Source organism: Lemur catta, chromosome 1 (genome assembly GCF_020740605.2).
Source record: "Lemur catta isolate mLemCat1 chromosome 1, mLemCat1.pri, whole genome shotgun sequence".
Lineage (NCBI taxonomy): Eukaryota > Metazoa > Chordata > Mammalia > Primates > Lemuridae > Lemur > Lemur catta.
The window spans coordinates 234,076,114-234,103,456 of record NC_059128.1 but is presented as its reverse complement, the minus strand read 5'-3'; the positions used below and the strand labels follow the sequence as shown (position 1 = coordinate 234,103,456).

Below are 27,343 nucleotides of genomic sequence, written 5' to 3'. Positions count from 1 at the left end.
TTATGACCAATTTATTGTGGCAGAAGTGACATTATAGGACATGTGAAACTAGGTCACAAGAAGCCTGTCACTTTCACTCAGGTCTCTTGGAACACTTGCTCTTGGAACCCATCCGCCATGCTGTGAGGAAGGGCAAGTATTCCCAAGAGGCCCATGTGGACAGGAACTGAGGCCCCTGGTGGAACAGCACCCACTGAGCTGCCAGCCAACAGCCAGCACCAACTTCCCAGCCATGCAGTGATTTTCCTTACTGGTGACAAATACTCCCTAGACATTTGCCACAGTGATTAAAATGAGGCTCTCGAGCCAGACTGCCTGAATTTAAATCTTTGATCCCACTTAAGAGCTGTGTGACTTTGAGAAAGTTACATAAGTACTGTAGCTCACTTTATTCATCTGTAAGATGGTGAAATAACTCGTTCTATCTCACATGGTTTTTGGAATTAAACAACCGAATTAGGTCAGTTACATGTAAAGCACTTAGAAAAATGTCTGCCACACAGCAAATGCTAAATAAACGTGAGCTGTCGTCATTAGTACACATCATCTAGGCTCTCACAAAACCCTTTGGTGCTGACTCTTACAGGGTGTTCAGCAGTCTCCCAGTTCTAACCTGCTCCTCTTCTTTGTGATGATCTGAAGTCTTCTCTCCTGTCTCTTATTCTCAGACCCCTCTCAGGCTTCAGTCTTTTTCTGGCTCCCTGCAGGAAGATGGAGTAGCTCAGGCACATCATCTGCTCTCTGGGTGCATCTTTTTGGCATAAATTCTGTATCCTTCCTCTTCAGGGCTTCCATTTTGTTGCTTTATTACTTACCAGTATTTTATTTATACTATAAAATTCTTATTTCTCAAGGCAACCTATATGCTCTGATTAAGGGAAAGTTTTCATACGAGGATGTTGGTTGTGGGGTGGAGCACACGGATGAATATTTTAAGATATTTTCTTCCTATACTTAAGCATCAAACAAGAATTCCCTCATCTTAATTGACCTTTCTGCTCTGAAACACATTCCTTCTCACCTTCTCAAGAACTTTGCTCCTGAATTATGCCTTTTCTCCTCTGCATCAACCAACCTTTCCTCCCTGTTGAATCATTCCTCTTATGCAAAAATGTACCATAATCATTTGTCCTTAAAAATAAAATCAGGGGCCAGGTGCAGTGTTCAAGCCTATAATCCCAGCACTTTGGAAGGCTAAGGTGGGAGGTTCCCTTGAGGCCAGGAGTTTGAGGCCAGTCTGGGAAACATAGTTTGTAGAGACCCCATCTCTACAAACAATAAAAAAATTGGCTGGGCATGGTGGCACATGCCTGTAGTCCTAGCTACTCTGGAGGCTGGGGTGGGAGGATCCCTTGAGCCAAGGAGTTCGTGGTACAGTGAGCTATGTTCTAGCCACAGCACTTCAGTCTCTAAAAATGAAAACAAAAACAATCCCCACCCCCAAAAGAAACCATCCCCCTGACACAATAATTTCTTCCAATTACTGTCTCAATTCTCTTTTCTTTTTCATCACTGCATTTCTATTTATTCATCTTCCATTAACTTCTCAATTAACTTCAGACCCCAAAATAACCGAAACTCCTTTGTGCTAAGGTCAACAATGACATGCAGTTCTCTGACATCATCCCACTTGACCACTCAGAAGCACTGACACAGCTGTACACCATTGCATTCTTGAATTGCTCTCCTCTCAGCTTCCCTGACATCATCTTCTCCTTGTCTGGCCATTCCATTTCACTCACCTACTCCTCATTTGAATGTTAAAAATTCACCTGGCTCTTTGCCCATTTTCTTTGAGTGATCTCATGTATTTATGTAGCTTTTAAAACCATCTATGTGTTCATATCTCCCAAATTTATATATCTATTCCACCCTCTTAGCCCCTACCAACGATGAACTTGGCATTTCTTAGCAGTTTTACACACAGCTCAAACACAACATATCACAATAAAACTCTTGATTTTTCCCAGGGCCTGGTAATTAAATGAGAAGACCGATTTTGCATATAAAGCACCAACAAAATAGGGAAACTCCTCCTCCAATAACTTTTTAAGAAAATTATTTAGGCCGGGCACGGTGGCTCACGCCTGTAATCCTAGCCCTCTGGGAGGCCGAGGCGGGTGGATCGCTGGAGGTCAGGAGTTCGAGACCAGCCTGAGCGAGACCCCATCTCTACTAAAAATAGAAATAAAAATTATCTGGACAACTAAAAAAAATATATATATAGAAAAAATTAACCGGGTATGGTGGCGCATGCCTGTAGTCCCAGCTACTGGGGAGGCTGAGGCAATAGGATTGCTTAAGCCCAGGAGTTTGAGGTTGCTGTGAGCTAGGCTGATGCCACGGCACTCTAGTCCAGGCAACAAAGTGAGACTCTGTCTCAAAAAAAAAAAAAAAATTATTTAATATTTAATATTTTAAAATACAATCATACAAGTAGTCATCAAGGTTAAAACTTGATATGACATCTTTACGTGCATGTTATAATTTGGTGGTGCCATTTTGTATTGTGTTTAGAGAAATGAAGTCATGCAATATTTTTATTGTATAAGACCTCTAAGGAGGCTAATCAGCCCCCATTCTCACTCAGTTTTCCACATATCAGAAATGCATCAGCACTATCATCCATTCAAGTTCAAAGCCACATACCTGGTTATCATCTTTGTAACCTCCCTGATTTCCCACATTCATCCCAGGAACAAGTTTTGATACATGGATCCTGTCTGAATCTGTTTAGTGTTACCATCAAGGAATATCTGAGGCTGGTAATTTTTAAAGAAAAGAGGTTTATTTGGCTCACAATTCTGCTGGCTAGAAGATCAGGCATCTCATGAAAGTCATTCATGGCCAAAGGCAAAGGGGAGCTGATGTGTGCTGAGATCACATGGCAAGGGAAGAAGCAGGAGAGAGCAAGAGAGCAGGTGCCAGGCTCTTTTTAACAACCAGCTCTCAAGGGGACTAACAGTGAGAACTCACTCACTACCACCGCCAGGGAGGACCTTAATCTGTTCATGAGGAATCTGTCCCCACAACAAAACAACCTCCCAATAGGCCCCGCCTCCAATATTTAGGATCAAATTTCAACATGTGATTTGGAGGGGACAAACATCTAAACTACAGCAGCTCCCCAAATTATCTTGGACCAGATGCTGTTCTTTACCACTGCTGCTGTCATCCATTTGTTGTCTCTCACCTGGGCTAGTGCAAAGGACCTCCTTACTACATGTTCCACTTCCACATTTGCTCCCTTCTAAAGCATTCTCCACTTAACAGGCAGAGTGTCCTTTAAAAATTCGTAATGTCATTTCCATTGCTAAACACCCTTTGCTGGTTTCTCATTGCTCTTCAAATATATTAATAATTTCAACTCCATGCCATGGCCTTTTGTTCTCTGCCTGCCTTGGTCACTGTACTTTTCCCTGGACTCCAGTTCCCATTCCAAGTCATGTCTTGCTCCTTTTCATCATTTGGTCCCAGCCTTCTTCAATGACACCTTCTCAGACAAATCTTCTCAATTAGAACCCACCCTCTAGTCTTCTATCACTTCACCCTGTTTGTTTTACAGTTGGTAGTTTTTCTTTCATTTCTTGTGTTTGCTTCTTTTTCAAGTATCCTTTCTATTGGATTGCAAACTGAGTGAGATCAGAGACCTTATCCGTTTTCTTTACTCTGTGTTTCTCTATACCTGACATATAGTAGGGGCTCAAAAAATTAATGGTGAATTAATGGATTCTACCCATAAGTGAAATCAGGGCTCGACCTAATCCCATGACAATAGATCCAGTGCTTCTTCAACTCCGTATTCCTCTAAAAGGAACAACTCTAAAATTCCAGGAACTATACTAAGTCAAATTATTTGCTTTTGATTACAGGATCCAATAGAGAATCAAGGCTGTAGTCTGCTTTTAGTGAATGGCAATGGAAAGAATAAATAAATAAATGAGTAACCCACTGTAGTCTTCTATTTCCTTATCAATAAATGAGAAAGACAACATTTTTTTAGTTCTTTTCAGCTCTAAATTTTAAGCATCCTGAAAATCTCAACAGACAAATAAATATTTAAATGAGAGAAGGTTTAGTCACAAGTCTGGACTCTGCGTCTGGAAGCTTCCTAGCAAATTTAGTCCTGGAAGTGATGTAGAAGGATTATCAGGAATCCATCATAACAATGTTATCTTCCTACATCCATTCTATTAATATTTGAAAAACTGAGAGATATTCTTTTGCCTATTTCTATATGAAAATGGGGGTACTATATGAGATTCACCATTACTTTGTGAGCACTAATAAGACTGAGAGATGCTTATAGTTTACAATATAATCCATATGAACACTTAGTAAATTACCTGTTGCAAGATAAGTCTCTGATAAATGGTGGTATATATATATAGATTTTCTATACATATAAATATATACAAAAAATTTCATGTTGTCTAAGATATCCGAGATTTTCCAACATGTAAATAGGGAAAGCTGGCTTTTTAAACCTTCTATCCCAATACTGTCTGAAGACAGAACATCACAAACAGCTTTGAAAAAAAATTAGAAACATGAATTTGGCCTCCTTAACTACGTACACTTTCTGTTTTTCTGCGCTGAATATGGTATATTAAGGAGGATGGGCAAGTTGACAAAATTCAATAAGATATTTGACAGCTTCTGATGCCTTCTAACCCAGGTTTCTCAGAATTAACATTCTAACATCCGTGGAATTTTTTATTAGGGTTTCATAAATCTATTTGATATGTTAAAATTCAATCACACACTAAATACAGCATGGCATTGAGACTGTTAATTTCAGTCCCTTCATACATGGTGGATATTTACTCCAAATGACCTATCACATTGAATAAAGATTGTTTTCTGAGACATTCTTTAAAGCCTCTCAGCAGTGTCTGCTGAATTAGTGGTCAAATACTAAACCATAAAAATCACCCATTAGAAGCTGGGAAACATACAACCCGAGATGGAATAAGCTTGGTAATTATTCTGACAAGGGTGAAATTGAAGTAAGAAACCTTGCTTAATCCACTGAACTAAATGTGAGGAAGTGTGATAAAGACACTGCCCTTCAGCGCTGTACTCAAGCAGATACTCCTGGCTGGGATGGAGGAAATGGAACCACCAGCAGCAGCCTAACTCATATGGTGGTCTGTACGCGCCTAAGCTTTGAACAGGTTGGCACCCAGTCCCTACTTGGGCACAGGCACTGATCTAAAATCTGCTCTTAGGCACAGATGCATTGGCACAAATTCTGTCCTTAGGCCCCGGAACTGGGACTTTTGGATCCATTTGCATAATATATCATTCCAACAAAGTGATTGAAACTACGGGGGTGGGCAAATTTGATAAAATACAGGCGGAGGAGGAAGAATTCAAACCCTGTTGGCATCAGACACACAGTTTTAAGGAGAAAAAAAAATATTTCGTGTAGAACATTTCTGGAAGAATGTATGCTAAACTGTTAACAGTAATTATCTCTTAGAGAAAGAATCACTGGAAGGGTTTTTTTTAAGTACAGATTTCTATAATTTGATTTTTTAAAGCATGTATTACTTACATGATCAGAAAAAATGAAAATAATTGGAGAGCGGGAAAAATGCCACACCCATAATTTATTCACCAGCAATCAATTCTCAGGTCTTTACTCTTAGATAATTGAAAACAAAATTTGGTATTTCTTCCCTTTGATTTCCACTTAGAAGGAATAGCCTATCACTCCCTTCACAAATGTTAAAAGATTCCTTGCCTCCTTTATGGAATAAACTCTCCACAAAGTAGATTTGCCTGGTATTCCAGGTGAAGCTGAATCATATGTATAAAATAAAGACTTTTTTTGCCTTGGTCAGGTGGATATGTTAAAAAAAAGAAAAGAGTAAAAAAAAAAAAGACTTTTACATCATCTTCAATAAAACAGAATATTCTTTAAACCAACAAACAGGGCTGGGGGGAAATGATTTCATTAAAAGAAATGTTTGGCCGAGATACTAGGTGGTGCTTTTCACCTGCCACAGCAATTAAAATGTCTCTCATAAAATACCATTGAGATAAATTATAGTCCTTTATTCAGAGCTCATCAGAGAAGATCTAATTTATAGCATTGACTATAACTTGTTTAAAAGTCTCTGTTTGAAAGCTAATACCATGATGAATTTTAATCATGTGCATAGAACTATCTTCAAAGGAATATTAATTATACATTTAAGCTCTACACACAAACTCATACATTACAGTATACCCAGAACATGTAAAATACAGCCTCAACCAAATTAAAATATGCCAATTTCCTCAGCAGTTATTTGCTTTTGATATACTGTAGTTATTTCAGTCCAGTCTTTATAAACATTAAATTACTGCTTTGCTTTCTTAGCCATTTTGCTCCTCCAGAGAGAACTTCAAGCTCTGGTTAACTTTCTGGCATGATTTTCTTTCTACTTCTGCAGAATACAAAGTGGATATCCAGAATGCCTTTCTCCAGCAAAGATAAGTACTTTAATAAAAGGGGTGAAAGTTGCTAGCAAGTTTTACCTTTTATCCTGAAGTCTACGAGTTGTGCCCACCCCACACACCACAATCCCTAGTCTTACACTCATCCTTCTCTGGTTTTTCATCGCTGGCATCACAAACACAGGTCAAGTCACCAGAGTTCCATTAAGTACAGGCACAGATTCCCTGCTTCAGAAAAAGCCTCGACCACCGCTGTTGAAAGCAGCCAGTCGGCAAACTGTTCCCAATCTGACCAGATAAGGAGCTGTGCCAGGTGCAATAAACACACTGCTTCCTTCACAGAGAAAGTTTGTACAAAGAAAGGATTAGCTAAACTGAATCGTATGCTTAATGTTGCAGTGAGAATTATATATATGTAATACATCAGTAAAAAATTCTAATGAAAATGTATAGATTAAAAATTTAGCCTTTTTCTTCTCTCCTTTCCTCTAGTTTCCTAGTTTCACTCGTTAGAATAAACATCTTTACGGGTTTAGCGTTTTACACATATTCAATGCATATGAAAGTGTGTGTGTGTGTGTGTGTGTGTGTAAAACAACCCAAATAAAAGCATTACACACAATATTCTTTACTCTTTAACATTGTGTATTGGATATTGTCCCAAAGCAATACATATAGAGGAGCTTTATTCTTTATGAAGTTCGTATAGTATCTCATGCCACGCATGTACACAATTTATTTAATGAGTCCCCAAAATAGATATTTCTACTCCTTCCATCTTTTTGCTACTTAAAACAATGCTATAATGAATATCCTCCTAAGTTTGACATTATAATTTTAATTATTATTATATTAATGTAATTCCAAGAGCTCCATATTTTAAGATTTGGGTTGGTGCTGTAATATGTTATTCTTTCAATAATTTCTTGACTATTTTTTGTTATTTTCCATATGAATCAACCTTTCCAGTTTCAGAAACAAATGAAAAAATAATACTTTTACTGTATTTGTTGGTATAAAATTAAGCTTAATACTTAAATTAGGAAGAACTAATGTATCTTTATAATATTACATCTTCCTATTTGAGAAAAATGTATGCTTTTCATTTATTCATATAGATTTTGCACATTTCTTATTAAATTTATTTCTAGAAATTAATTTTTGTTGCTATTGTAAGCACAATCATTTATTCCATTATATCTTCCAATTGGTTATTGTCTGTACTTATAAAAGCTGTTGATTACTGTTTATTACTGTATTCAACTAGTTATGAAATCCCCTATTGTTTGTTACAATTTTTAGTAGATGCTTTTGTATATTCCATGTAAGCAAGTATAGCATTTGCAAATAAAGATAATTTTACTTTTGTTTTTCAAATATACATGTCTCATTTCTTCTCCTTTCTAGTTGCATTGTCAGGTACCTTCAGAACCATATTTAAAAAAATAATCATGACAGTGGACACTGGATTTTTCTTGACACTAATGGGTATTTTTCCAGTCTGTTTTCGTTAAACATGATGCTGACTTTTAGATGATGACTGTTAGTTTTAAATGTGTCCTTATAGTCCCTAATTTATTAAGAATTTTTTTCCAGTACTTGAGTGGGATGATTATATGACTTCCCTTATTTGTTCTCATCGTAGGTGAATTACATTAACAGAGTTACTAATGTTGAATCAATCCCTCCATTCCTGGAATAATCCCACACTGTTATCCCCACCGTACTTAGTCATCGTCTGGGGGCAGAGCAGAAGGAAGTGTAGTCTTGGTATGAACTCCGTGGAGGATTTTAAAGGGTGACCGTGGGAGGCTGTCATCAACTGTGCTCCTCACAGCAGTTTCTCGCTCTCTTTTTTTTTTTCACGTAAGCAGTTTCTCTTGAAGGAGATTTGAGCAGCACATTTCTGCAGCCATCACATGAATCAATAAAGAATCAGAAGTCAGAAAACTTGAGTGAGCTTTAGAACTATGACTTCTAACCAGTGGTCCATAATATCTCGGGCAAGTAATACACTCTCTGTGCCTCACCTTATTCGTTGCTTGATAATATAATAACAGAGCAGTGGACTAATGTTTCTCAAGGTATTTATTCTAATGTTAGCTCCAAAAACAGTGTTTAGTACATAATAATCAATAAATATTTGTCAAAAGAATGAATGAATGAATGAGACATTAGGAAAGAGAGGATGGAACCCTTTATAAGCATATGCGTAAAAGGAGCTCCAAAATATGAATTCTCTCTCTTATTATCAATGTCTTCCTATCACATTCCCTTCCTCAAATATTCCACGCACAGACCATAAACGCTGCTTGAGCATATATTAACTTTTACAACTCTACATCTTTGTGCGTGCAGATCTCTTCCTCTGGAATGCCTTTTGACCTCTCTGTGCCTGACAAAAATTCTCTGTCAGTCCCCCTTCCATGAAGACTTTCTTGACACCTCCACATTAGGAATAGTGTCTCCTTCCCTTATGTCCTCACAGCCTTTTGTTGGTATGTCTGCTATAGCACTCACTTAGGCCGGGCGCGGTGGTTCTCACCTGTAATCCTAGCACTCTGGGAGACCCAGGCGTGAGGATCACTTGAGCTCAGGAGTATGAGATCAGCCTGAGCAAGAGTAAGATCCCCATCTCTACTAAAAACAGAAAAATTAACCAGGGGTTGTGGCATATGCCTGTAGTCCCAGCTCCTCAGGAGGCTGAAGCAGGAGGATCCCTCGAGCCCAGGTGTTTGAGGTTTCAGTGAGCTATGATGATGCTACTACACTATCTGGGGCAAAACAGTGAGACTCTGTCTCAAAAAAAGGAAAAAAAAAGAAGGAAATTGAACCTCACTTCCCCCCACCTTCATATTAAAAAGAAAAAAAGAAAAAGAAAAAAAAGCACTCATTTCATAATGATTCATCTGCATATCATCCTCCTCCCACTAGATGATGGAACACCTTGAGAGACTCTTAACTAGTGAGCCACAGTTGGGTTATAAGTATGGCAAGATATTGATTCATCTTTATTCTCAGCTCCTGGAGTAGCCAGACACTGAATTCAGGTGCCTCTGACCACAAGCAATTTCATCCATTTATCCCGTTGTGCAAAAAACACATCTGCTAAGCATGCCATGACTTGAAAAAGATAGGGAAAACTGCTTTAAGGCAGCATGCCCATGTTCTATGTCTTCATACCCTGGGCATCTAGGATGGAGACTGGTGCATAAATATTAGCAGTATATGAGCTCACTCCTTTTGCACACTGAATAAATGAAGGAATTGTCCTTGATTTCAAATTGTTATTGAGACTTGGCATTCATTATCATGCAATTATTTGTTTAATATTTGCCTTATTCACTAGACTAAAATTCACTGGAGATGGGGCCATGTCTATCTTTTGCCTATCTTTGTATCCCTATCACCTAGCACATTTCCTGGCTGGCACAGAGGATGCATTCAATAAGTAATGTTAAATAGTAAAAAAATATATATAAAGGAAAAAAAAACAAATTATAAGACCTCTTTGCCTCAAGTGGCTTAAATTAAAATCTTTTTAAAATTTTTATACCCCAGCTTGGCCTGTCAGGGGTAAAAACTACTAAAGGTATGTCCTTCAGTGGTTCCTGGGGATGACTATTCTATGTTCCAGATCATCCTTGCAGAGCACCTTATACCTGCCAGGCTTTCAGAGTAGCTGCTTGTTCCCTGATTATCTTGTATGTTCCTCATCTGTCCAGCCAGCAGAGAAAGTGTAAGTATAAGTGGGAACTAATACTTATTATAAGCATAATATTATAATATAACCCTTCCAGTTAAATATATAATTAATATATTTATTAATTTATATATTAATGATATACATCGCTATTAAATATTATATAATAATATTAGATATACTTATTAATAATATATTGTGCATATTGGAAGTATTCTCCCCCACCCCCAGTCATTTTAAGGGCTTTGGGGTAGGGGGAAGATTTTATAGCCTTCTAGTTATAACCTTCTGGTTATAAAATTCTGGAGAGTTTATAACTTTCAAAATATGGCCTATACAATATTTAGAGTTAGGAATTGTTGAGACCTTTAATGTATTATTTCTTCTCTCTTTCTTTGACCAAATTATCTTTTATCTGAGAGGCACCTTTGGAGACCTAGAGGGGCCAACGTGATGGCATCAGAAAATGGAAGAGAATCTGGCATTTAGAATTTGCTAGAACAAATAGAGTTTTATGGGGAAGAATCAAAGTGAAAGAAAAAGTTCCTTTTTCTAGATGTGTTTAGTTTACTGAGAAGGAAACGTAGCAAGGATTGGGTGGAAGTAATGTTCAGAACAGAGTGGACGCTTGGCTGGAGCCCCTGGGCCCTGTCTCCTGGGTCCCCCTGGTGGCAGAATGCGTGAAGGGACTTGGGCACCGTCAACAGACACGTAAGGATTTAGCGCAGGCAATCGTGCCCTCCCGCCCTGCATCTTCCACTTACTAAATTTCAACAAAGTCCTTACCTTTTTGATCCTCCCCTTTTAAATGGGTTATTCTGAGGAGTAAATGAGTTAATTGTAAGGTATGTAAAGCAATTGACCCAGAATAGTCACTTGCTAAATAAACTATTAACATTAGAACAACAAAAAAAATCAGAACATAACGACATGTTTTATAATGACCTACAAAACTACTCTCAGAAATGATGTTAATTTTTAATAACTACTGATAGCCACCAAAAATGTTTTTCATAAATATTTTAACCTTATAATTTATAGGAAAGAATCACACATATTACAATGCTTTTCAATACTTATATTTATGCTAATTGTAGCTTTGACTACACTGAAAAAAATAAGAAAGAACATTTTTTGAAAATAAATTCATCTCTTATGAACAAGTAGCTGAATTGGTCCCTTTAAAGTAAACACTAACCAAAAGCTACTTTCTTTTTGACTCCCAAGACACATGTAATAATTGAAAATATGAGAACCTACGATACAAATATCCAATCATTATATTAACATAAGCTTTTATATAAAAACACCAACACATGTCTGACTGGCTGTAGTAGTCAGTTTGGATAGACAGAGGATCCATTTCAATGGATGAAATATGCATGCTGGGTAAGTGGACTTTTTTTTTAATCTAAGGGGAGACTTTTCTCTGATCTGAGAGGATACCAAAGATCAGGATAAAAATTTGCATAAGGAAGTACATCAACTCTTTGAAAATCAAAGATTGCATAAGATGATTTCTAGAGAGAGATGCATTTGTTATACAGCCTTATAATTGTTTCCATTCATATGGAACAACTCCAGCTGCTTTCAAAAATCAACAAATGATAAGCAAAAGGAAGATGGGAAGAAAACAACAGCATTTTTGTTGTGTCCAACTGATAAACATCAGATTGCATATAAATTATGCTAAGCATAATTAAACACAGAATTAACATCATTTGTAATGCAATGAAATAAGGCAGCTGAGACAAATGCAAAAAGGTCTCCAATACATAGCTTTGATGATCTAAATTGACACTGCCAAGTTATATATTTACAAAAAATATGGACAAAGGGTCAAACAATTAATTTTCTTTCTGGATGCATGTGCATAGGCTATGGCTAAAGGTCCAAAGTAATTTTCATCTTGTTATTCATCAAGTTTGATAAATCTTAACTTTTCGTGAACTGTGACCCTCAGTGTGTCTAATTACACAGAATGAATCAAAAAACAGTTCTAACCTTACTTTTTTAGTTAAAGCATCATGGGCAAGAGAAGAATTTTTTTAATAAAACTTTGGGGTCCCCATTTACAATAGAAGTCAGAAAATAACAAATTATTGCATACATTCAATGTTTTAAGTACTGTGCAAGCACGTGAAATATGTCATTCATTCACTCAACAAACAATGACTGCAACTATACTATTTGATAGGCAGGTACCCTATGAAGTGTTAGAAATATAAATTATAAATTTCTCATAGACTAGTGGGAGTGGCAGGTATATACAGATGAAATTTTAATGCAATAAGAAATGCAATGATAGCACAGGGTTCTAGTGTGGAGTGGGAAGTAAGTGGAGGTGGGGGAGATGCATACAGAGAAAAGACATTTTACTTTATGTTGTGGGAGAAGGGAGTCAAGAGTACCTTCTTAGAGGAGGTGATGACCACGTTGAGACCTCAAGGATGAACCAGGGTTGACTTTTATAATAATCTAATAATAATCCTCATTAGTAGGCAGCATAATTATCTCTGTTTTATAGATGAGGAAATGGATATATTCCGACTCAGAGCTGCTAAGTGGCAGGGCCAAGATTTTGAACCCAAGTCTACCTGATTCCAATGGCATACATTTTCCAATGTACCATATTTTAGCCTCTGATAGAGAAAATTCAAAGGTGGAGAAATATATTCTGTGTATATCTCCAAGTCATAAAAATTTTTTACGTTGCTGATCTCACCAAGCAATTCCAGCACAACATTCCCTTCCTACAATTTTTCCCATGTTCAGCTAAGAGAATATATTTAATTGCTGGCTTGCATTTCTACCATATGCTCTTAGAAATGCTCATGAAAACCCAACATATACCATTTGTTTTAGAGAAGAATAGGTATGAAAATCTAAAAATGTCAGTAAGAACAGAGGAAGTTCTATTAAAATCTTCATAATAAGTGTCTGGAAAATTTTCCTCTAATTGAACAAATAATCCCAAATTTAATCAGAGGGAGGGGCCGCAGCCTAAAGATCTACTGGAATAAGGAGTTTACTTACTTCTGTTCATGATAGTGCAAAAACAACAGGAGTTTCTTGATCCTTTTCCTACCTTTGTGGAAGAATTAGGGAACAGTTTTGTTTTCAACCTACTATATTCTCCACTTGAAAAAGTCGATGTAAGAAATTGGGAGCATCCTAATCACCTATTGGTAGCCATTCATGCTGCTTCAGATTTAGCTATCCATGAAAGAACACTAAGGTGTTTCTTCAATGTCATCATTACCATTGATCCGCAGATGCATTCATGTGACAGATATTTATTGGTCACCTACTATGTGCCAGGCAATGTGCTGCCCAGTAAGAATTTAATGTTGAGTGGGTTATAGTACCTGACCTTAGGAGACAGTCAGGCAATTAGAACACAAACTCATAGAGTCCAGCCCACTCATTTTATACATGTGGAAATACAGAATAAGAAAATAAGTAGTTTGTCAAACTCTCATTATCCATTGTTGGTGGGAATGGAAATCAGTATAACTTGTTTTGGAAGACAATAGGTAATACATTTTAAATTTGAAAGTGTTCTTATTTTTTGATGCAGCTATCCTAAACAGGAATTTATCCTTTAGATGTGCATGCAGAAGATTCAAAGATATGTGTCTGAGAATATTCTTGCAGTATTATTCATATTAGAGACACCCTGGGAGCAATTTAAATGTCCATCAATAAGTGATTGATTGATTGAACTGTGGAATTCAGGAATTCCATAAATTGTGCAGGAATTTAAAATATAAAGTAGATTTGACATAATGTAAACATGGGACGACATCCAAGACCTATTGATATATGCAAAAAAAGGTGTAAAACAAAATGGATAATATAGTCCTATCTTTGTTTAAAAAAAGAGAAAAATATCACAAGTACATGTTTGAAAAAATAAATATCAGAGAAATTATATACCAAACTATAAACAATGGTTATAAAATGGCTACAGATAATTTTCATTTTATGTTATATATTTCTATAATGTTGGACTGGAATTTTTTTAAATCAAGAGAATGTTTCACTAAGTTGATATGATCTATAAACACTTTGTCTTTAAAAATTTTTTTTTACTTTCTGGATTTTTTTGTTGTTGTTAGAGACAGGGCCTCACTTTATTACCCAGGGTGGAGTGCAGTGGCAGCCTTGAAGTCCTGGGCTCAAGTGATCTTCCTGCCTCAGCCTTCTAAGTAGCTGGACCTACAGGTGAGGGCCACTGTGCCTATCTAACTTTTTAATTTTTTGTAAAGACAGGGTCTCTCTATGCGGTTCAGGCTGGTCTTGAGTTGCTGGCATCAAGTAATTCTCCTGCTTTGGTCTTCCAAAGTGCTGGGATATGAACCACTGTGCCTGGCTAACTTCCCAGATTTTTATATTTATGAAAGTTCATTGAAAACTATAAAGCCTTAGACAAATTATTGGATTATCTCTTTGTATTATTATTTTTTTTTTTTTTGGAGTCTTACTCTGTTGCCTGGGCTAGAGTGCCGTGGCATCAGCCTAGCTCACAGCAACCTCAAACTCCTGGGCTTAAGCAATCCTCCTGCCTCAGCTTCCCGAGTAGCTGGGACTACAGGCATGCACCACCATCCCTGGCTAATTTTTTCTATATATATTTTTAGTTGTCCAGCTATTTCTTTCTATTTTTAGTAGTGATGGGATCTCACTCTTGCTCAGGCTGGTCTCGAACTCCTAATCTCAAGTGATCCTTCTGCCTCGGCTTCCCAGAGGATTACAGGCGTGAGCCACCACTCCCGGCCATCTCTTTGTATTAATGATCGGTAATAATGCATAGTTTGAAGCATTCTGGAAAAGAATATGCTTATCCATAAAAAAAGATTTTAGACTAGACTGGGAAATAGTGAGACTCTGTCTCTACAAAAAATAAAAAATATTGTCTGGGAGTGGTGTTGCACACCCATAGCCCTAGCTGCTTGGGAGGCTGAGGCAGTAGGATCACTTGAGCCCAGGAGTTTGAGGCTGCAGTGAGCTATGATGATGCCACTGCACTCCAGCCTGGGTGATAGAATGAGATCCTGTCTCAAAAAAAAAAATTAAAACTATTAAAAATGATAATATTAAAAAATGGAATAAAATCATAGTTTTCTAGTTTCTTGCAAACATTCTTTAGTTTAATTCAGGTCTCTGAGTCCTAATCCAGTTCTTGCCATGTGGGCAATCTGTTAAAAGCTTTTGCTTGAAGACAAAAATTCTTCTAAGCAATCACTAATTCTTATTACAGAAAAAGCAAATTCTGGAGTGTTTCTATGAAAGAAAGTGAAAGGTACTTATACTCCTAATAAGTACTTGTAATGATACACTGTGGAAACAGTAAACTTTACACCATAAGAATGTCAAACCAATCAGTGACTCGTTCTGTCAATACAGAGGCCTCACGAATTACCTAGAACAGTAACCAGTACACTTGAGAGGCATCTAGGCACAAAGTAATCATACTCTTATAAAATAAAATATTTAGGCCGGGCACGGTGGCTCATGCCTGTAATCCTAGCACTCTGAGAGGCTGAGGCGGGTGGATCGCCCAAGGTCAGGAGTTCGAGACCAGCCTGAGCAAGAGCGAGACACCCGTCTCTACTAAAAATAGAAAGAAATTATTTGGACAACTAAAAATATATATAGAAAAAATTAGCCAGGCGTGGTGGCACATGCCTGTAGTCCCAGCTACTCGGGAGGCTGAGGCAGGAGGATTGCTTGAGCCCAGGAGTTTGAGGTTGCTGTGAGCTAGGCAGACGCCACGGCCCTCACTCTAGCCCAGGCAACAGAGTGAGACTCTGTCTCAAAAATAAATAAATAAATAAATAAAATATTTATATTTAGATGCAACAGGGAAAAATATGAGGCTCCCCCTTTTACATCAAACAAAAAAACTCTATCATCCTGAGATCAGAAATTCAAGGTGTAAGAATGAGGCACAGGATGGGAGAACTGAAGTTCCTACACGTCTGGACAAACGGCAGCCAGGCTTTGAGCTCACTTGAAAGAGAAAAATCTGCTTGAAGTGCAAAATCAAATGTAAAACCACCTAACAGATGCTTTAATGTATGCTAAGTATTCTCTTTGCAAATTCATAGTATTCACATACCATAAATTGAAGAGTGCAAAATTAAAGAGCATGTAACATTTATCAGTCATCAGATTTGGCCACCTCAGTGTACAACTGTGAAAAATAAAGATATCACTTCATGCAACTCAAACAAGCTTTGATTTGCCCATATGGGCGGTTGAGTATGTAAGAAGATGTTAAAATGGAAATTTCTGCGGAGAACTCAGACAAGAGATATTGCACAACAAAGACAGTTATAAATCAGGCCATCCTCTAGAACTCAGAATAAAATCTGTGTAGACTTTTTTAAACCTCTCGCATGAAAGGTACAAACTGGTGCTCTCATTTCAATCCTGGCGAGAGAGCCCCATGGAACCCCCTGGAGAACCTATTGTGTGATCCAGTGGTGTGTGGGGGTCCTGGGGACGAGTGCTGTCACCTGAGAAATCCAAAGGAGCATTGTTTAGAGAAGAGCCAAAAGGGAGAATATGGCATTGGGTAGCCTAAAAGCTCAGAATTTTCAGGGCAAAATGTGCAAAGGGTGTTTCCTGTAAGCCCGATGTAGGATGCGTGTAAAAAACCCAGTGTGAGGTCATCTTGGAATCTGTCAATAAAGGTCTCTAGAGGTGCTAATGGACCTCAGGAGAGAGAAGCTAGAGGCATCACCAGATCCCACGTGGCTGGAGGAAAGAGTATCCAACAGTGAGGTAGATGCACTTGCCTGTTTCAAAGACTGCTCGGGAGAGAGCTTCAGCAACACAGCCACTGAAGGATCCCAAACAGATAGAGTCAGCTGTATAATTAGAAATTCAAATGTTTACAAGATGTTTGATCATATTAAAAAATGACTAATTTTTAAGTGTATTAAAGGGGTTGTGGTTTTTTAGATAGATATAGACATATAGGCAATAGATATTGAAAAGGAATCCTCAAATTTTAGAGATGCTAAAATATTTACAGATGAAATCTAAAATGATGGGATTTACTTCAAAAAATATTAATACATAGGGGTGGAGCATAGGGCAAAAGCTTCACAATACTGAATTAGGCTGTGATTTCTTGAATATGACACTAAAGGCACAGGCAACAAAGAAAAATAGACAAATTGGACTTCATGAAAATTTAAAAATTTTGTGCACCAAAAGGTACTATCATATCAGCAGAGTAAAAAGACAATCCATAGAATGAGAAAAAATATTTGCAAATCGTATATCTATTTTTTTTCTTCTCTTTTTTTTTTTTTTTTGAGACAGAGTCTCACTCTGTTGCCCGGGCTAGAATGAGTGCCGTGGCATCAGCCTTGCTCACAGCAACCTCAAACTCCTGGGCTCAAGCGATCCTCCTGCCTCAGCCTCCCAAGTAGCTGGGACTACAGGCATGAGCCACCATGGCTGGCTAATTTTTTTTTCTATATATATTTTTAGCTGTCCAAATCATTTCTTTCTATTTTTAGTAGAGACGGAGTCACACTCTAGGCTGGTCTCAAACTCCTGAGCTCAAATGATCCACCCGCCTCGGCCTCCCATAGTGCTGGGATTACAGGCATGAGCCACCGCGCCCGGCCGCAAATCATTTATCTAATAATGGATTGAGGCCAGGTGCAGTGCCTCATGCCTGTAATCCTAGCACTCTGAAAGGCCAAGGTGAGAGGGTTGCTTAAGCTCAGGAGTTTGAGACCAGCCTGACCAAGAGTGAGACCCCGTCTCTACTAAAAACAGTAAAAATTAGCTGGGAGTAGTGGTGTGCACCTGTAGTCCCACTTACTAGGGAGGCTGAGACAGGAGGATCACTTGAGCCCAGGAGTTTGAGGTTGCTGAGAACTAGGCTGACGCCATGGCACTGTAGCCCAGGCAACAGAGCAAGACTTTGTCTCAAAAAAAAAGAAAGAAAGAAAGAAAGAAAAGACTGATATCCAGAATACATAGAGAACTCCTAAAACTCAATGAGAAAAAAAAAAATTCAAAAATGGGCAAAGGCCAGCCTGAGCAAGAGCGAGACACCGTCTCTACTAAAAATAGAAAGAAATTATATGGACAACTAAAATTATATATAGAAAAATTAGTCGGGCATGGTGGCGCATGCCTGTAGTCCCAGCTATTTGGGAGGCTGAGGCAGAAGGATTGCTTGAGCCCAGGAGTTTGAGGTTGCTGTGAGCTAGGCTGATGCCACGGCACTCTAGCCTGGGCAACAGAGTGAGACTGTCTCAAAAAAAAAAAAAAAAAAAGTAGCTAAAAAAAAAAATGGGCAAAAGATTTGAATAAATATTTCTTCAGAAATATACCAATGGCCAATAATAACATGAGTAGATGCTCAACATCACAAATCATTATAAAAATGCAACTTAATGTATATATGTCATTAAGTTGCATTTTTCATAACTTTCAATGAGATACTACCTCATACCCTCAAACCTGTTAGGATGGCTTCTATCAAAAAAACCCTGAAAATAACAAGTGTTGGCAAGGATATGGAGAGATTAGAATCCTGTGCATTGTTGGTGATAATGTAAAATGGTGGAGCTACCAAGGAAAATAGTATGGCAGTCCTTAAAAAAATTTAAAAATAGAATTATCATATGATATACCAATTCCACCTCTGTGCATATATCCAAACAAATTGAAAACAGGTTCTTGCAGAGATATTTGTACATCTGTGTTCATAGCATTATTCACAATAGCTAAAACATGGAAACAACCCAAGTGTCCATTGAAGGATGAATGAATAAGCAAGATGTGGTATGTACATACAACGGGTATTATTCAGCTTTAAAAAGGGAGGGAATTTTGACATATAATGCAACATGGATGAACCTTGAGGATATTTTGCTCAGTGAAATAAGCCAGGCAAATACTGTATGATTCCACTTCTATGAGGTAGTTGGAGTAGTTAAAATTTCAGTGACAGAAAGTAGAATGGTGGTTTCTAGGGTCTTAAAAATAAGTAACCAATGTCCCATACTAATGTAAGATATTTATAATAAGAGAAACTATGTGGAGTATGTGAGAACTCTCTGTACTGTCTTTGCAATTTTTCTGTAAACCTAAAACTGTTTTACAAATAAAAAGTTAATTTTAAAAAAGGTACTTGAAATCTCCTAAAAACAAAAGAATACAGGGCTGGTGATAAGGAGATAGGAAAAACAAGATTGGCCACTAATTGATAATAGTTAAAGCTGAATAAAAAGTGTACTAGGGTTCATAAATACTGTTCTACTTATGTATGTGATTGAAATTTTCCAAAATAAAATTTAGAAGAAAAAAAGGAGTAAGCTTTACATCTTTGCTAAAGTTGCAAAGCAATGCAGATAATACCATATTGCTGGTGTAAGAAAAGAGGGGAAATAAGAATATCTATTACGCATCTAATTTTGGAGGAGAAAAACAAGCAAATGCTAGAGGAACAAACCACACTAAAAATGTCTACATATAAGAATGGGGAGAATGGGGTGTAGGGGATAAGGATGGAAGCAAGACTTTTCTGAGGATGCCTTTGAATGTAGTTCTGATCTTTGATATATGTAAAGATTTTATATATTCACAAAATCAGTCACTGTTAAAAAACAAACCTTACAACTGAAAACAAAGTAAAGTGAATGAACCTAACTTTATATCAAATTGATGAAAGAACCACACCGAGAAATAATTATTCCAAGTCACTTTGGGAAAAAAAAAAAAAAGGCCTCTGATATTTAATGCCAGGGTATAGCCTAAGGACAAAAAGAACTGGAAATAAAAGCTGGGCTACTTGGAGGATCACTTGAGCCTAGGAGTTCCAGTTTAGACTGGGCAACACAGCAAGACCCTGTCTCTAAAAAAAAAAAAAAAAAAAGAATTAGAAATAAACTCTAAACTTCACTCCATAGGCTTGTTATTGGGAGAAAATTTGGTTTTGCAGTTTTGAAACAATTTTCTGTATATCATAGGATAAAGAAAATAATAAAATGTGTTAATTTAATTAGAAACTAAGATTTACAATGTAAGAGAAAAGGCAAATACAATTATAAAATCAAAGGAGTTAAAGGAAAAAATCTATATTATTAAATTTGAATTGGAAATGTTGCCATGAGGTCCTAATTAAAATATATGCCACTCTGTCTTGGAGCATGGGAGTGGGCACGTTGCTAAACTTTGAAGAAAAAGAAGACACATTCCGATGCTGAATGAGCTGTGAAAATAAAAAAGAAAAAACAAAGAAAAAATATTTTTAAATAAGTAAAAAATAAAAAAAAAAAGAAAGAAAAAGAAGGCACAATTGCAGCTTAGCACATGATTCAAGCTTCTTTGATGACAAAAAAATAATCATGACACACATCCAGGCCCACAAAAGGAAAAAGAAAAAGACAAGTCTCAGGGGAAGAAGAGGGGCGGGGGAGGGTTGGAGAGAAGAGCAGGGGCATAAACAGAAAGGAGAACAATTGCATATGCAACAACAACAACCACGAGGCTGGAAAGACCTTCTTTGCCAGGCTCCAGTAAGACTCCTTAGCAGAGCAGTGAGAGCAAAATCCCTTCTAGAAGCTTTGAATTAACAGATGAGTGCATTGCAAAGAAAGGACCCTACTTTCTGTTTATTTCTGTTCATTTCCTGGTACTGATTTTATTGTTCCTAATTACTCCATGATCATTAAAATAGCCACTGGATTTTAGTTCCTAACGAGAGAAGATAAAGAACAATGTCTTATAGAGGAACTAAAGGATAACTTCGAATTAATGTGTACTAATAATTGGTTTACCACAAACCAGAGAACATATATTATAAAGATGCAAGATACTATTGCAAGCAGAGATAAAAGCTCTTAACCAAAGAATACAGAGTGTAGACTTCATGGCAAACTGGCAGAGAACTCAAAAGCAGAAACATAAAGGAACACCCAGCAGACCAGGGAGGATAGGAGATAATGAAGATACTGATGTCAATGTCTTCAGAATTTATAGTAAGGAAAACAAACTAAAATAAAATAAATTAAAAAGGACAAAAATATCTTGAAGATAAATTTATAGGCAATAATTTAGGAAAGAACAGGAGCAGATTGAACACATTGTTAAGAAATGTGGAGGAAAAGTGGCAAAAAAAACTTCCTAACAGTCAGAGTTGGAAGGAAAAGAAACAGATGGGGTAAAGACAATGGGACTTTTCCATTCTGTGAATCCTGTAGTAGGAGAACCAGGCTCCTGCTCTGTAAGGCTGGGAATGACAACTGGAAGATTTCAATCTGGAGTGACTAACTTGCAAGAAGGTGAAAGAAGGAAAGTGATACTCTAGTGATATTCAGTTTTTATGAAGCACACAGTGATACTGTCTTTGAAAATATCAATAGCGATCATTTTGATATAATCGCCTTGATTTATGAGGGAGAGAGATCTCATTATTCATGAGTTTGGGCCACATGCCAAGATTACCCATATGCTATATAGATAATTTAGTGCATGTTCTAATAACAGGCACTCTAGAATGTTCCAGGAGTTGGAGAAACCATCACCTAAAGACGAAGGCCAGAACAGGACACAAAATATCAAAAGACATGGAGGTTACAGAAATTGATCCAAGTTGTTCAAACTCCCAATAATCAGGACAGGTTCATGGCATTGAGTACAGTGAGATACAGAGCTCCAGGTGAAAGTTTTGAGGGAAGACACTGAAGTGCTACAGAGGAAACTTCATGGAATCACCAAATTGATCAGGGAGCTCCAGGAGACTCGGAGAATCTGAGCACCAGGCCTCCTCTTGACATCACCTATCATGTAGAATCCTCTTACAGAGAGATGCATCTTGATGAACAAGTGACCAATCATCTCGAAGAATTGTACAGCTGCATATTGTAAGCATGCCTGGAGTTAAAAAAAAAAAAAGCAATCCTTCCTCCATCACTGAAAACAGCTTTGTAGATTTAACAGAAGATACTAAAGCAACTAAAAAGATTAAGTTTGTTACCTAGAAAGGTAATAATATTGGAAACTAATTGTATTTCATTATATATAATGTTCGTTTTTTTCGTTTCTTAATTTAGAAAACTCTTAAAGGAAACAGTAAATATTTTTAAAATGTATTTTCAGTTAAAGTACAGAACAATTGGCTTTATTGTTCCAAAAATGGAGCACGTGTTAAATTATCATACTGAATGTTGGATCATGGGAAAAAATACATGCACACACACACAAACACCCACATGAAAAAGCCAAGAAGCAATGACATCCTAGTAACAACTAATGCAACTAATGCCCAAATATCCGTATTACTTGCCCAAATAAATACCTCATTTGTAGGCAGTTTTTAAAATTTCTACCTTATTATTAATTTACTAAAAGGAACCTGGTCTTCTTGAAGATTAATGGATTTAGAGTCTGGGGCAGGAAGCATATAAAATCAGTCTGGGATATATTATGCTGGAGGCAAAGGAGGATTTAATTATCAATGAGTCCTGTCAAAAGTATACAGCTTGAGATGTTCTTTGGGAAATTTTTAGCCTATGATTTTACCTATAAATTATAATGGGTGAAATTAATTGTAGAAAGAAAAAGTAAGAGAGAGGAAGAGGAAAGAAGTTTGTTTACCATCACTGGAGGTGGTTATTATACCAACTCTTTTTTCTGAAAATTGGTAGTTAAACCAAAAGAATTAAACATCTATCTTGACTTTTTGGGAGCAAGGAAAATTCTTTTTTCTGAAGAACACTGGCTAATAACTTTAAAAAAGATTATAAAAATGGAAAATCTTCAATCCAAGCAACCATAAAATAAATGATACAGAAAATGATTGTTAATAGATGTTAAAATCTTTCAGTGAAATGATTTTCGGTAACAGGATACTTGTATAGCATTCTGCGGATTATTTGCTCATTGAAAATGGAAAAAAATGAACCTTTATAATGGAGATCACTACCTTAACCAAGTGATTAAACTTAGCATCGTCTAATAGCATGTATTCCTAAGGGGGTGAAATGTGAAGCACTGAGCACCACCTACGAACTACTTTTGCCCAGAAGGTTTATCCAAAATTAAATAAAGCCTTTAGAAGTAACTTCAAGTTTATAGCAAATTCAGGAAATAGAGGATCACTTTAAATGGCACAAGAAAAGAATCAGCCTAAATCCAGAATACAGGGGTATTTTATAAGACAACTGGTCTACTCTCTTCAAAAAATCAATAAATGGGGATGGTTAATGGTTACAAAAACATAGTTAGAATGAACAATATTTGACAGTGCAACAAAGTGACTATAATCAACAATAAATTAAGATATACTTTAAAATAACTAAAAGAATGCAATTGAAATGTTCCTAACACAGAGGAATGATAAATGCTTGAGATTATGGATACCCCAATTACCGTGATTTGATTAATACACATTGCATGCCTGTATCAAAACATCACATGTACTCTATAAAGACATACATCTATTGTGTGCCCATAATACTTAAAATTTTTTAAAAAATCAATATCAAGAAAAAATGATAAGAGATTTTTCTTGCATTAAATGAGATTAAAGAGATATATTCGGACTGGATTACCTACAGGTGGACAGAAATATTTTAGTGCAAGCAAAATTTCATTCAAGGGCTCAGTATGGTGGTTCACGCCTACAACTCTGGGAGGCTGAGGTGGGAGAATTGCTTGAGCTCAGGAATTCAAGCCCAGCCTGAGCAAGAGAAAGGACCCATCTCCACTGAAAAAATAGAAACATTAGCTGGGTGTCATGGCACGTGCCTGTAGTCCCAACTACTCAGGAGGCTGAGGCAAGAGGATCCCTTGAGCCCAGGAGTTTGAGGCTGCAGTGAGCTACGATGACGCCACTGTGCCCTACCCAGGTCGACAGAGTGAGACTCAGTTTCAAAAAGAAAAAAATTTCATTACGTTCATTCAGGGAAAGTGAAAGGAGTAACTCCAATGAATAAATCTAATGAAGCAATTGAAGATAAATTAATAAATTAATTGAAGATAAATTAGGATTACATCCTGTAGGTTGCTTCAATATACTAGTTGCAACTGAAAGACTTAACTGGCAATTCAGGTATCAAGTAGCCTAAAATATGAGTCTTTTTTCAGACTTGTGCAGAAACTCTCCTTTGCTTCTCTTGGCCATAGTGCTACTTCCTGCACTAGTGCAAGATAGTTTCTCTAATTAATTCTGTCACAGTAAAACATAAACATGGTGCAATAATGATGTATATTAAGATGTGTTTTAACAGAGGGATCAGATGTTAAAGAATGCACCTCTGGGTTACCATAAAGATAATGACAGTCATGATTTCCTTGATCAACCCCAAAGGGAAGAGACAGTAAAAAAGAAAGAAAGAAAGTAGTGATTACAACAGCATGTGTCAAATGCCATATTGAGATAGTGTGGTGTAGTCAAAAGAATATTTACTGCAGAGCAAGGCAGACCTAGGGGCAAAGCCTGGCTCTACTGATTCCTAGGAAAGTGGCCTTGGGCCAGCTCCCAGCCTCTCTGACTCAGTTGTATCTCCTGTAAGCACAACATTCCTCGTTTAGTTCTGTCTTATATAGTGTTGGTTTGTTATAGGCTGTTTCAAAAATAGGGTTTTTAAAGAGAACAATGCATTTATTACTCCACTGAGCAGTAAAAGTAATATATATTTTTCTCATGATCCATCAACCAGCACATAGAGTAAGCAATATCATATGTTCCCAGCCAATTAGTCTGCTTACTCTGTCATGATCTTTCTTTCTGCCATTATTCCATGTTTCGTCGAGCAGTTGGACAAATTTTAAAGGCTGATGAATAGCACCGAAATTGATAGTGTTGGAGACGCTGCAAGGCACCACTGTGGAGTTTCACAAGTGTTAAAATGCACCTTTGATGGTAAGTGAGTGCCTTCAAAAAACTGGTGGAGGTAATTAACAATCAAGTTCAGCAGTCAATAAAGGGGTTAGTAGAGGTCCTTTGACATATGAAGATCAACTGAAAACAGACTTAGAGAAAGTGACCAACAATTGTTTGTATAGCCTGCAGAAATTATGCCTGGAGTATGTCACAACTTCTGACTTGAAAAAAAGTAAATGGTGATTGTCAGCATATGTTATTGGGAAAAACATTCCCATGACCTTTTGCTGTACGGATCTCAAATAGTCCAGTTACCCTTTCTGTTTCAAACGGGATCACCCTTTGCTACATACGATTTGTCTGTAAAATCCTTACAGTGGTGAAGATTAAATGAAATAATCTGTACAAGCACCCCATCTAATATCTGGCACATAGGTTCTCAACAAAACTCTCTTTTTCCTATAATAAAGGGTTTTGCTAGGAGTTATGGTTAGAAACAGGGCAATAAGGAATTAAGAGAACTAACAATCTAAGGGATAAGATGACACATGAGACAAATATTCAAGAATACATAGGAATTTACCAGGTGAAGAAGTTCACAAACCACATTCGGTGCAGAAAGAGAGTGGCATGAGCTAGAGGTGGAGCGAGAGAGCACTCCACACCTAGAGGCGACTTCAAGAGGATTGGTATGGCTGGATAAACGGTGACAGAGGGGAGGAGAGACAGGGCAAGAGCAAAAGGAGCATTGGCTGGCCAGGTGCTGTGCCTCCCACCTGTAATCCCAGTTGTTTGGGAAGCCCAGGTGGGAGGATCACTAGAAGCCATGAGCCCGAGATCTGCCTGGGCAACATAGTGAGACTTTGTCTCTACAAAAAATTTTAAAAATTAGCTGGGTGAGGTGGCATGTGCCTATAGTCTCAGTTACTCAGGAGGCTGAGGTGGGAGGATCGCTTGAGCCCCCGAGTTCAAGGCTACAGTGAGCTATGATCATGCCACTGCTCTCCAGCCTGGGTGACAAAAACCCTGTCTCTTAAAAAAAAAAAAATACTCCAAGCAAAAAACAAACAACAACAACAACAACAAAGGAGTGTTGGGTTTTATCTGAGAGGTCCTGAGGATGATTGAAAGATGTAATTAGGGACTACCACTATGTTGTATCACTTGGTAGAGAATGGAAGTTGTGTTGAAGAGGAAAACATTGGACATAGGGAAGCCTGTAATGCAGACAAGATATGAGCCCCTTATTTAAGGGAGTGACTGACTGGATGGGGGGATAAGGGAGAGTTCAAGGATGGCCACAGGCTGCTGGCTTAGTCTACAGAGTTGAAAGAGGCAACATCCACTGAGCACACAGGATAACCAAATGCATATGGTCAGAATTGGTACATTGGAGGCTTGCAAGGTCCTCCAGCAGTAGGCTAGCTTCATTATTTAAGACTAAATGCAAGTCTTACCTGCTCCTTGTTGTCTTCTCTGTGATTCCACAATGTTCCGTTTGTCTCTCTGTTTCTTAAGATGCCTAAGAGTTATTCCTGATTTTATCAATTGACTATCTACTTGGATGTGATTTTCGTATATAGTTCTGTAAGTGTTCCAGGCTCTGTGACAGAAAGGTCATTGACCGACTGACAGCTGCCCCCGCTTCCCTGCTAACAGAACACCTATTTTATTAGGGACGATGATGTGTCCAGGCACACATGATCAACTGTGACTGATAGATGCCAATCATGTCAGTTTCACTGCGCTTTGCCATATATTTTCCCAACTTTCCATGAAGCTAGCCACGGCCAAGGGACCGTTTTCCTGCAATTAAGTTGAAAGCTAAGTTTACTGGGAGGTTTCTAGAAAAAAAATTCCTTTCAAGTAAGAAAGAAATCCTTTTCCCCCAACTTGGCCCTTACTCTTGGTTAGAATGCCAGTAGTGGGGATATGACGCCTACAGCTGTAGGAGCCAAGTTATCAGTATAATGTCATTTGCCAACGCCAACATACCCAGAGTAGCAGAGCAGAAAGAGAAAACACCCTGCTACCTTGATGGTTTCATTAAGCCTCTGCCCCTAATAGGGAACTATCTTCCTCCAGACTGCTGATTATGCAAGATAACAAAAGACGGCTATGGCTTAAGCCACTGTTAGCTCTGTGTTCTCATACTCATATCTGAATAATGGAGATGTCTAAATCATTTGTCTCCAACTTTGAAGGCAAGAATCAAGTGCTGGAATTTCTTTCATGCTGGATTTCAACTAAACTGTTGACATGATCCCTACTTCCCTTTTTCCATGTACGTCTCTCCAAATTTACCTTCAGAAGACTGCGTGGGAGAC

The 27,343-nt window shown here is 37.6% G+C and overlaps 1 long non-coding RNA gene across 1 annotated transcript in view; it reads right to left on the bottom strand.

The window, feature by feature from the left end:
- Positions 1–26,898, bottom strand: part of LOC123630562 — a 50,792-nt gene extending 23,894 nt beyond the window's left edge. The window contains exon 1 of the long non-coding RNA XR_006732703.1: positions 26,474–26,898. This is a non-coding gene — a long non-coding RNA (uncharacterized LOC123630562). The remainder of the gene's footprint in view (positions 1–26,473) is intronic.
- Between the last annotated feature and the right edge of the window lie 445 nt (positions 26,899–27,343).